The 10,650-nt window shown below is 42.9% G+C and overlaps 1 protein-coding gene across 1 annotated transcript in view; it reads left to right on the top strand.

Moving 5' to 3' along the window:
• Window positions 1-10,400: 10,400 nt before the first annotated feature.
• BASP1 (brain abundant, membrane attached signal protein 1) overlaps window positions 10,401-10,650 on the top strand; it is a 60,594-nt gene continuing 60,344 nt past the window's right edge. Inside the window, exon 1 of the mRNA XM_011947451.1 lies at window positions 10,401-10,478. The gene's annotated coding sequence lies outside the window, so the exon portion shown is untranslated. The remainder of the gene's footprint in view (window positions 10,479-10,650) is intronic.

Genomic DNA, 10,650 nt, shown 5'->3' with positions numbered 1-10,650 from the left:
GGGAGGCGGAGCTTGCAGTGAGCTGAGATCTGGCCACTGCACTCCCGCCTGGGCCACAGAGTGAGACTCCGTCTCAAAAAAAAAAAACAAAAACAAAAAACAAACAAACAAAAAAACACAAATATTTCTTATTGTTTTTCTGCCAACACAATACTTGAAAAGTCAATTTTTGTTCTGAAGTGTTTGTTTAAAGTTCAGCCCCAAATGTCTGGCATTTAGTCAAAGGAATCTGGGTGGAGGGGAGCAAGAACTCCCTAATATCCATCCAAAATCCCCCAGGAGACTGGGGTCCCCAAGTTGAAAAGTTTTGCTTGAGACGCAAGAAGGGAGGCAGAATCAGAAGCTGAGATGTGTATGTTTTGAAGACACCTTCCTTCCCCAGTGGAAATGCTGACACTGACTAAGGACAAGCTTCCAGCTCCTCCCCTCCACCCTTCACCCCATGGAGGGAGAATCTCACTGTCAACTCCAGCACAAAGTTGCCTATCTGGACAACATTATTTTTACCTTCTCAGAAAAACGTTTTAGAAGAATTATATGATGGTCTCTGCCCTTTGGAGGTTGATATATGTATTAGTTCATTGTCACACTGCTATAAAGAACTTCCCTGAGACTGGGTAATTTATAAAAAGAGGTTTAATTGACTCACAGTACTGCATGGCTGGAGAGGCCTCAGGAAACGTATCGTCCTGATGGAAGGGGAAGCAGGCACATCTTCCATGGCAGCAGTCGAGAGAGAGAGAGCAAGAGAGGAACTACCAAAAACACTTAGAAAACTGTCAGATCTCATGAGAAGTCACTCGCTATCACAAGAATAGCATGGGGAAAACCACTCCATGATTTAGTCACCTCCCCGCAGGTCCCTCCCTCCACACCTGGGGATTACAATTCGAGATGATATTTGGATGGGGACACAAGGCCAAATCACATCAATATATGGCCTGATGAGAACATGTATTTATCTCTAGTAAAAATATTCACGAAAAAATTGACTTTAAGAAATTCAGGCCGGGCATGGTGGCTCACGCCTGTAATCCCAGCACTTTGGGAGGCCGAGGCAGGTGGATCAACTGAGGTCAGGAGCTCAAGACCAGCCTGACCAACATGGTGAAACCCTATCTCTACTAAAAATACAAAACATTAGCCGGGCATGGTGGTGGATGCCTATAATCCCAGCTACTCGGGAGGCTGAGGCAGGAGAATCGCTCGAACCTGGGAGGTGGAGGTTGCAGTGAGCGGAGATCACAGCACTGCACTCCAGCCCGGGCAACATAGCGAAATTTCATCTCAAAAAAAAAGAAAAAAATAGAAAAAGAAAAAGAAATTCAGTATCCCTTACAAAAAGGGATACATCAATACATCCCTCTCAAAGTTAACTGATAAGATTTGCCCTTCCTGACACATTGGAAATATTTTCTTTTATTAGAGAATAGGAGTTAAATAGTCCACATTTTAATTTTTTTTTTCTTGGCTGCCAGGAAGCTGAGAGCTAAATTCCTTGGCAAACATAGCAACATACTTCAGGTTTTCCATGATAAGTCTCTGTGCCTTCTATCCTTTCAGATTCAGTACTTAGTTCTTTTTTTTTTTTTTTTTTTTTTTTTTTTTTGAGGCAGAGTCTCATTCTGCCTCCAGGCTGGAGTTGCAGTGGTGATCTCCGCTCACTGCAACCTCCGCCTCCTGGGTTCAAGTGATTCTCCTGTCTCAGCCTCCCGAGTAGCTGGGACTATAGGCGCCAGCCGCCATGCCCAGCTAATTTCTGTATTTTCAGTAGAGATGATGTTTTGTCATGTTGGCCAGGCTGGTCTCGAACTTTTGACCTCAGGTGATCCTGCAGCCTTGGCCCCACAAAGTGCTAGCATTACAGGTGTGAGCCACCGTGCCGGCCTCAGATTCAGTACTTAGTTCTTGTTTTATCCTTCCCTCAATGGTCCTATTGGTGGTGCTATAAAATCAGCTTCAGGGCACATTTTCTGAGTGTATTTTATGGATTGGCTAAGGGCTTTACATACATTTTCTTATATAATCCTTAGAACAGCCCAAGAAAGCTGGTAATATTCCTGATTTCTAGATGAAAAGATTAAGGTTAGAGAGATGAAGAAATTGCTCAAACTCACCAAGATAGAAAATAGAGGATTTTAACCCACTGGTATCTTTTCAAGCTTGTCCACTTAACCACTAAGATGTACTATCTCCCTAGTCGTGTTCCAGTGGAATTCAACATGTGTGGAAGAGAACTGATCTGTAAGAACCAAATCAATTTTCCCATTTAAAAAATGATTGTTAAAAAGATGGACAGCTTGGCTGGGTGCAGTGACTCACACCTGTAATCCCAGCACTTTGGGAGGCTGAGGAGGGTGAATCACGAGGTCAAGAGATTGAGACCATTCTGGCCAACACAGTGAAACCCCGTATGTACTAAAAATACAAAAATTAGCTGGCTGTGGTGGTGTGTGCCTATGGTCCCAGCTACTTGGGAGGCTAAGACAGGAGAATCACTTGAATCTGGGAGGTGGCGGTTGCAGTGAGCCAAGACTGTGCCTCTGTACTCCAGCCTGGCGACAGAGCAAGACTCTGTCTCAGATGGACAGCTAGAGGACTTTTATCCATAGAACTGATATTAAAGGAGACTGAGATGGTTACAGTAGACCAAACCTAAACAGTGTACCAACAATGGCAAAATAAAGTCTAATCTTATCAGCAATTAAATATATGCACCTTAAAACCATTTTGTACCTATGAAAAGTTGTAATAGGGCCGGGACAGTGGCTCATGCCTGTAATCCCAGCGTTTTGGGAGGCTGAGGCGGGTGGATCACCTGATGTCAGGAGTTCAAGACCAGCCTGGCCAATATGATGAAACACCGTCTCTGCTAAAACCACAAAAATCAGCTGGGTGTGGTGGTGGGTGCCTATAATCCCAGCTACTCAGGAGGCTGAGGCATGAGAATCGCTTGAACCCAGGAGGTGGAGGTTGCAGTGAGCTGAGATCTCGCCACTGCACTCCAGCCTGGTAACAGAGAGAGACTTCGTCTCAAAAAAAAAAAAAAAAAAAAAGATTGTAATGGTCAGGCATAGTGGCTCAAGCCTGAAATTTCAGCACCTTGGGAGGCTGAGGCAGGGGGATTGCTTGAAGCCAGGAGTTTGAGACTATCCTGTGCAATAAAGTGAGACTCCGTTTCTCCAAAAAAAAAAAAAAAAAAAAAGTTAAGGTGCCTTGATGTTGAAGCTCTTGGTTGCACTGAATTTGTTTAATTTTATTGAAGGGCAAAAGTCATAAAAATCAGCATAGCCCTGATTCAGTAGCAATGCTGTGTCATAGAAGATCACTCAGAGATACTGAGAAAAACACAAAAAATAATGTCATATGAAAAACAGAACTTTGTATTAGTGTTATGGGCTCGTCAATACAAAAAGTAGGTTAATATACGAAGGAAGAAGGTAGGGGCTAACTATACGCTAAAACGTTCTTTTCCTGTAAGCGATACTCATTTGATCAATGACCTCAAAATGAATAAAGCTAGACAGGGGTTTCCTTTGCACTAGAAGTGGACGGGAGACCTGCGCCAGGAGTGGAATATCTTTCTATTTGCTCTGAGGTCAGAATGAGTGGAAATAATGCAACAAAGTCAAAGGAGAAGTGCCAGGGTTTTGGCCCCATTCTTCACTCACATGGTGTCACTCATTGTAAGATGAAGAAGCAGAAAGACGCCGGAAGCAGATGTAAGGTGTTAAAAAGAGTCCAAGGGGGCTGGGCGTGGTGGCTCACGTCCGTAATCCCAGCACTTTGGGAGGCCGAGGCAGGAGGATCACCTGAGGTCAGGAGTTCGAGACCAGCCTGGCCAATATAGTGAAACCCAGTCTCTACTAAAAACACAAAAATTAACTGGGTGTGGTGGTGAGTGCCTGTAATCCCAGCTACTTGGGAGGCTGAGGCAGGAGATTCATTTAACCAGGGAGGTGGAGGTTGAGATGAGCCAAGATAGTGCCACTGCACTCCAGCCTGAGCTACAGAGAGAGGCTTCATCTCAAAACAAAACAAGACAAAACAAAACAAAACAAACAAACAAACACAAACCCAAAAAAACAGCCCAGGGGAAGTTGATAAGAAGGCAGGCTTCAACCAGTGATTTCTTAGCCCTGAACAGGAAACCTGAGCAACTCCTAAAATTGTATATTCTGATTACCAAAGTAACAAATGGTCATTGCAAAAACATTTGTTCAACATAAAATGTAATAACATGGCATGAAAGCTAAGCTGTCCTCTATCCCACCTCTGAAATGACACCAGTACACAACGAGATCCACTCTTAGCGGTCTGGGGTATTTTCCCATGTTTTTGTTTATAACATCAATGGGACAGTCTCTACACACTGTTCAGCAACTTGTTAGAGGCATCTAAGAAGTTTTTGACAACTTCCCTGGTGTTTGATTTTGATAAAACTAATATCTTAATTACCATGAAATTGCTTTTCTTTTTCTGTCCAAGTTTTTCCAGGAACACTGAGGCTTCAAGATGGTGACCACGATTTTCTTGTCATATCAAGTACTCTGGTACATCATATGTTCATCTACCACATTTTCATACATGCCATTCCGTTTCTCTTAAAACTACTGACACAGTAGCTGAGTTTTGCTTGTTTGTTCAAACCTGGTTCTCTTATTTCTTATCATCTTACTTTCTTCCTGTGGAAAGAAATCATTCTTTCTGATACTGAGTTGAACTTATCTGAGTAGGAGATTCCTAGGCTTGAAATGCAAGAGGGTTATGTTATCTGTTTGGGAGTCTTAGGGAGTTTATCAAAAGAGCAGAGTTAGGTAGACACTGGAATTTGGTCCATATTTGCACTTTAGAGAAGTAGGCAAAGCAGCTTCCCTTCATTTATTTACTTATAGTAAAAATGTGCATCCTTTGCATTCTGTTTAGCAACTTGCTTTTGCACTTACCAATTTATTTCGGGCAGCATTCCTTGCATTGAAGTTAAAGTAAAAATATTCTAATTATGGTAAGGGCTGATCCGAGAGTAGAAGCAGGTGGTGCTGAGGAGTGGATGCGGCACACACTGTTTAACACTAGGATCTCTACAGTCTCCATTATTCAAAGGTGGAGCCATGTGAATAATTGTTCTACAACACTCTTTATGCCATTGTAAGGTAACTTGTTCTCTGACTGGCTTAATGGGTGATTATGGGGGAAGAGTAGCCAAGGAATCGAGGACTGTTTTCCCAAGACTGAGCTTGCTATGCCATAATCCCCTCCCTGATGTCTGTAGGAACAGGGAGGCACTGCATGGAAAAAGCCCTCGCTGTTTAGGAGGCTATCACCTTTTTATAATTGGTTTGTTACAGGAAAGGGCCCCAATCTAGACCCCAAGGGAGGGTTCTTGGATCTCGCGCAAGAAAGAATTCAGGGCGAGTCCATACAGTATGTTGAAAGCAAGTTTATTAAGAAAGTAAAGAAATAAAGATGATTACTCTGTAGGCAGAGCAGCGGCATGGGCTGCTTGGCTGAGGGTACTTACAGTTATTTTTTTTTATCATATTTTAAACAAAAGGTGGATTATTCAAGAGTTTTCTGTGAAAACTGGGAAATAATCTGGGAAAAATGTGGGCAATTCCCGGAACTGAGGGTTTCTCCCCTTTTTTGACCATATAAGGTAACTTCCTGATGTTGCCATGGCATTTGTAAACTGTCATGGTGCTGGTGGGAGTAATGAGGACAATCAGAGGTCACTTTCATTGTCATCTAGGTTTGGGTGGGCTTTGGCTGGCTTCTATACCGCAACCTGTTTCATCAGCGAGGTCTCCTAGACCTTGCTGTATCTCATCCAATGACTTAGAATGTTTAACTCCTCGAAATGCAGCCCAGTAGGTCTCAGCCTTACTTTACCCAGCCCCTATTCAAGATAGAGTCGTAATGGTTTAAATGCATCTGACAATTTTATGTATTTTCTTAATAGAAAATGCTGGGCCAGGTGCTGTGGCCCATGCCTGTAATCCCAGCACTTTGGGAGGCCGAGGCGGGTGGATCACGAGGTCAGGAGATCGAGACCATCCTTGCTAACGTGGTGAAACCCTGTCTCTAAATACAAAAAACTAGCCGGGCGAGGTGGCAGGCGCCTGTAGTCCCAGCTACTCGGGAGGCTGAGGCAGGAGAATGGCGTTGATTCTGGGAGGTGGAGCTTGCAGTGAGCCAAGATCGCACCACTGCACTCGAGCCTGGGCGACAGAGGGAGACTCTGTCAAAAAAAAAAGAAAAGAAAAGAAAAGAAAAGAAAGGAAGGAAGGAAGGAAAGGAAGGAAGGAAGGAAGGAAGAAAGAAAGAAAGAGAAAGAAAGAAAGAAAGAAAGAAAGAAAGAAAGAAAGAAAGAAAGAAAGAAAGAAAGAAAGAAAGAAAGAAAGAAAAAGAAAATGCCAGTGAACTTTGGGACTGAAAGGATAGTGGAGGAGTTACAGTCTATGAAAGGGAGAAGGGGATTGGGAATGAGAGCTATTCAGGTAGACAGGATTGTTTTTATTTGCCTCTCATCTTGGGCAAATGTTCCTAATGTAGCACCAAGGCTAGGCTGTCCCTTCCATTTCAAGTCCGATGCTTCGTAGTAAACAAATGTTTGCTCAGGTTTCCCAGCTCTCCTTTTACAGTACATGAAGAGGAAATTAAATAGGGAAGCAAGGTTAATTCATTTTCTTCATTACTCAGTGTGCAGTAACAGGGAATGCAATTCAAAATCCCTACTTTTAATATTTGACATTCCTCTTGAAACTATTGCCTCAATTTGTGTTAGAGTGGAGAATGGTGGTTAATGAAGGACTCCGCATGCACTGTGCATTAAAGGCCCTTGTTAAAATTTCTGCATTAAATTTTGTGCCTCCAAGCCTTTTGCCTTGCTGAAGATACCCTAAACCACAGCAAGAGGCAGCTTCCCTCTGCAGCATGTGCTCTTAAGGGGGAAAAAAAAAAAAAAAAAAAAATTAGGCATTTTCCAACTGGGTAGCAACTTTATGCTCATTTAAACCTGGGTTTCTCAACTTTGCCGTTGTTGCCATTTTGGCCCAGAATGTCTGTCCTGGGGTTGTCCTGTGTTCATTGTGGGATGTTTAGCAGTATCCCTGGCTTCTACCCACTAAATACCAGTAGCACTTTTTCCTCCTCACCCTTTCACCTACCATAGTGACAACCAAAAATACCTCCAGATATTGCCAATTGTCCTCTGGATAGCAAAACAGCCCCTGCTTGGGAACCACTGATTTAAACAAAGGAAGTCTTTGCACTTGGCTGTGTGAAAGGTGAGGTTGTAATAATGGGGTAGGGTTGGGGGCAGGAAGGAAGAACGACAAATATATAGATTTCAATATTTTCTTTTGGTTAAAAAACTATAAATATATTTAAGGGGGGAAAAAAGCAGTACACTTTCATCTGTAGTACCATCTGGCCTTTTGCTTGCAATTTGCAGATAAGATTTTGTAAACAAATTGCAGGAAGTTGTTCCTCCACCGAAAACTTACCAGTAGAGCTGAATTTACTTTCAAATTCTCTAAATGGGTTTCTGAGGGGTTGGCTTAATGCAGTGGCCTTGAACAGGAGCTATCCAGAAAGATGTCAAGCAAAGGTGGCTAGAGTCACACTTGGTGACATCACTGTCACCATGCTTCTGATTCATTCTTGTTCTACATCTTTTATTTGAGATTTAAATCCTCTTTTTACTATTTAAGAGGAAAGGATGGGGAACTGAGAAAGATGCTAGCCCTTAGTGGGTGATGTGGGAGGTGGGGAGAGGGAAGATAGGAGGTTTTGAGGCTTGGTGAGGTCTGTATAATAATCTATTGTAGATGTCTTAGTTGACACAATAGATATGATTTGAAAAGCTGAACGCACATGGAAATTTTTGTAAACTGACTAGTGATTTAAGTGACAATGAGTGCATTATATTGCAAGCAATGACAAATCTTTTGGAAAAAAATTAGTAATCACAGAATAATTTATCTTTTGGATAATGATTTTCATAATGCAGGTTATGCTTCCCTGGAGCAAGTTACGCAGGCAATTAAAAATGACAATGGAATTCAGTTTATAACCGATGAAATCCAGCTTTGCTTGTCAAAAATAAATGCATTCATTCCATTTGGAGAGCAAAGCAGTCTTTTTTTCATGAGAGTAATGGTGAAAGCTAATTAAATTTACCATAAATTACACCCTTAACATTTGTTTCCAAGTTCATTAGTCTAAACAGACACATTCACAATAGTTAAACAGTTTTCTAAAATTCAGAACTTTAAAGGTTTATTCATTTGTTCCCCAAGTATGTGTTTAAAAAAATGTTTTAAGGAACATACACATTAAAAATGTACGATGTTAGATGAACAACTAAAATTGACTAAAAACATCACCAAATTGGATTTTATATAGTAATGTAGTTACATCGAGAGGTAATATTTTGGCAACCATTTGCTGCAAACCTACAAATTCTGTAAAGGCTTCTAAAGATTAATAGCACTATCAGTCAGTTGCATTATTATCTCATTGAAGATGAATTCTTACCCCCCTTAAAAAAAATCAGCCTTTTAAGAGAACAACTAAATCTGATGGAAGACAAAATTAAGGAGACCTGTAGTTCTTGTTGGTGGAAGCTTTTGCCTCTGGTTTCTATGGTAACCTGTGATCTGTATTCCAATCACACCTTTGAAAGGTTTGTTTTCTCCATCATGAAAATTTAGCTGGAAGCGCTGAAGGTACTGAACATTAATTTTTATGTGTCTTTTTTTTTGAAAAATTGGAAAAAGAGAATAGAAAAGGAAGATAACACCCACAGGCTTATACTGCAAATACAATGAGAAAATCTATTTGCTAATTTTAAGATGATTTACATGCCAGCAAGATCACAAGGATAAAAACCCTGAAAGCTAAATGAACAAGTACGCAGCTCTTCTAACAAACTCAGGAAATGTCTTGAGCATAACATTGCAAATATTCATCTAATTTGATAGGGTAAAAACCTAGAGACTTTCTCATAAAGGTTGAAAGAAAATGTAGCTCACTGGTTTTCAGCCTGGAGTGATTTTGCCTCCCAGGAGACATTTGGCAATATCTGGAGACATTTTTGGGTGTCACAGCTGGTGCTGGTGCTGGTGGTGTGTGTGGAGGGTGGTCCTGGCTGTTAGCAGAGGCCAGCAATGAATACCAAACATCGTACAGTGCATAGGACAACCTCCCACAACAAAGAAATATCTGTCCCCAAAAGGAGGTGGGAAGACCTGTGTCCTCCATTTAGCCTTTAGAGATGGTGTACTGGTGTGAGGGAAATAAATATTCAAAAGAATGAAATGTTTTGGAGGCAAGCTCATTTGTAATTTGCTTCCCTGGTATTTTGCTACACTAACTTTTATTTCACTTTAAATGGCAGAAAGAGAAAAAAGAAAAAAACAAACAGTTCCCGCTTTTTTCTTACCTTTGGTTTAAATTTGAACATTTCCAGCTGGCATGCATTCATCTAATTTGGTGCTGCCTCCTATGACCTGTAAATGTGTACAGTAGGGTCCTCAAGTGTTTCCACTGCAAAATCGCTAGTGCGATTGAGTAGACATTGTCACTTTGCTTAATTTAAATATATAAGTTAAAGTTATGATAAGTTAATTTTCCTGTTAAGTGAAAATGCACTTACCTTTCCCCGGCTGAATACAGATGTACTTGCCTTTGACGTCTGCCTCCCTAAGTATGGCTACAGTTTGTCACTCCGGTTCTGAAGGGCGACCCTGTCACTGAATTCGCGCCCAGGTCATGAGGGCAGAACCATGTTGAGGACAACCTGCAACTCAATCGATTTTTTCTTGGCTGGGACGCAAGGCGAGCATGAAAGCGATCCAAACACAGCCAGAGGGCGCCAAAATGCCGCAAGTAAAAGTTCCAACGGCGTCAACTGGCTTTTGCGGGAAGGTAAAATTGGCTTTTGTCTAATCAAAGAGCTACCGTTGTCAACGATGTCACATTACGTTATTTTTGTATGTCCTCTCGCCAACAGGTAAGCAAAGTGAACGCATCTCCCAACCCCGGTGGCTACTCTGTGTCCCGGTGCTAAGCCAAGTGTCCGCCGCGCAGGGCACCCGGACACGCAGTGGTTGGCCCCAGCTTTGACTGGAGCGCTAGCGAGCAGCAGCGTGCGGCTGCCTCGGCCAACCCCGTCTTCTCAATATTGGTGGGCTCCATTAAAGCACAGACATCAAAAACATCGACGGCCCCCTTTCCCCTCTTCTCTTCCCTCTTTCCTCTCCCAAGTTCCGAGAGCATCCTCCGAGGGGCGACGTCGCTCGCCCCACCAGCTGGACCTCGGCGACCGCGCTTCCCCCGAAGCTGCAGCCTTCGGGGCTCAGCCCCGCGGGTGCGGGTGCAGGTGCGGAGCCGCCCGAGGTGCGCAACTCGTTTGCAGCGGCGCCGCCCAGACGCGCCTGCAGCTGGGGCTCACCCCAACCTCGCTGCCCGCCGAGGTAGCGGAATCGCAGTCGACGTCGGGAGCGGGCTGGACGGGGTCTGAGAAGGGTAGCTGGTGCCAGGGGGTGTCATTCAAATATCACCTCGAGGCAGCTCCCTCAGTCTGAGCGAGAGCCCGAGCACTTCTTATCCAACCGTTCCAAATAAATGAGGAGAGAGAGAGAGAGA

Source organism: Colobus angolensis, unplaced genomic scaffold, assembly GCF_000951035.1.
Source record: "Colobus angolensis palliatus isolate OR3802 unplaced genomic scaffold, Cang.pa_1.0 Scaffold266, whole genome shotgun sequence".
Classification (NCBI taxonomy): Eukaryota; Metazoa; Chordata; class Mammalia; order Primates; family Cercopithecidae; genus Colobus; species Colobus angolensis.
The sequence above is the reverse complement of the archived record's forward strand: the minus strand, read 5'-3'. Positions and strand labels throughout refer to the sequence as shown.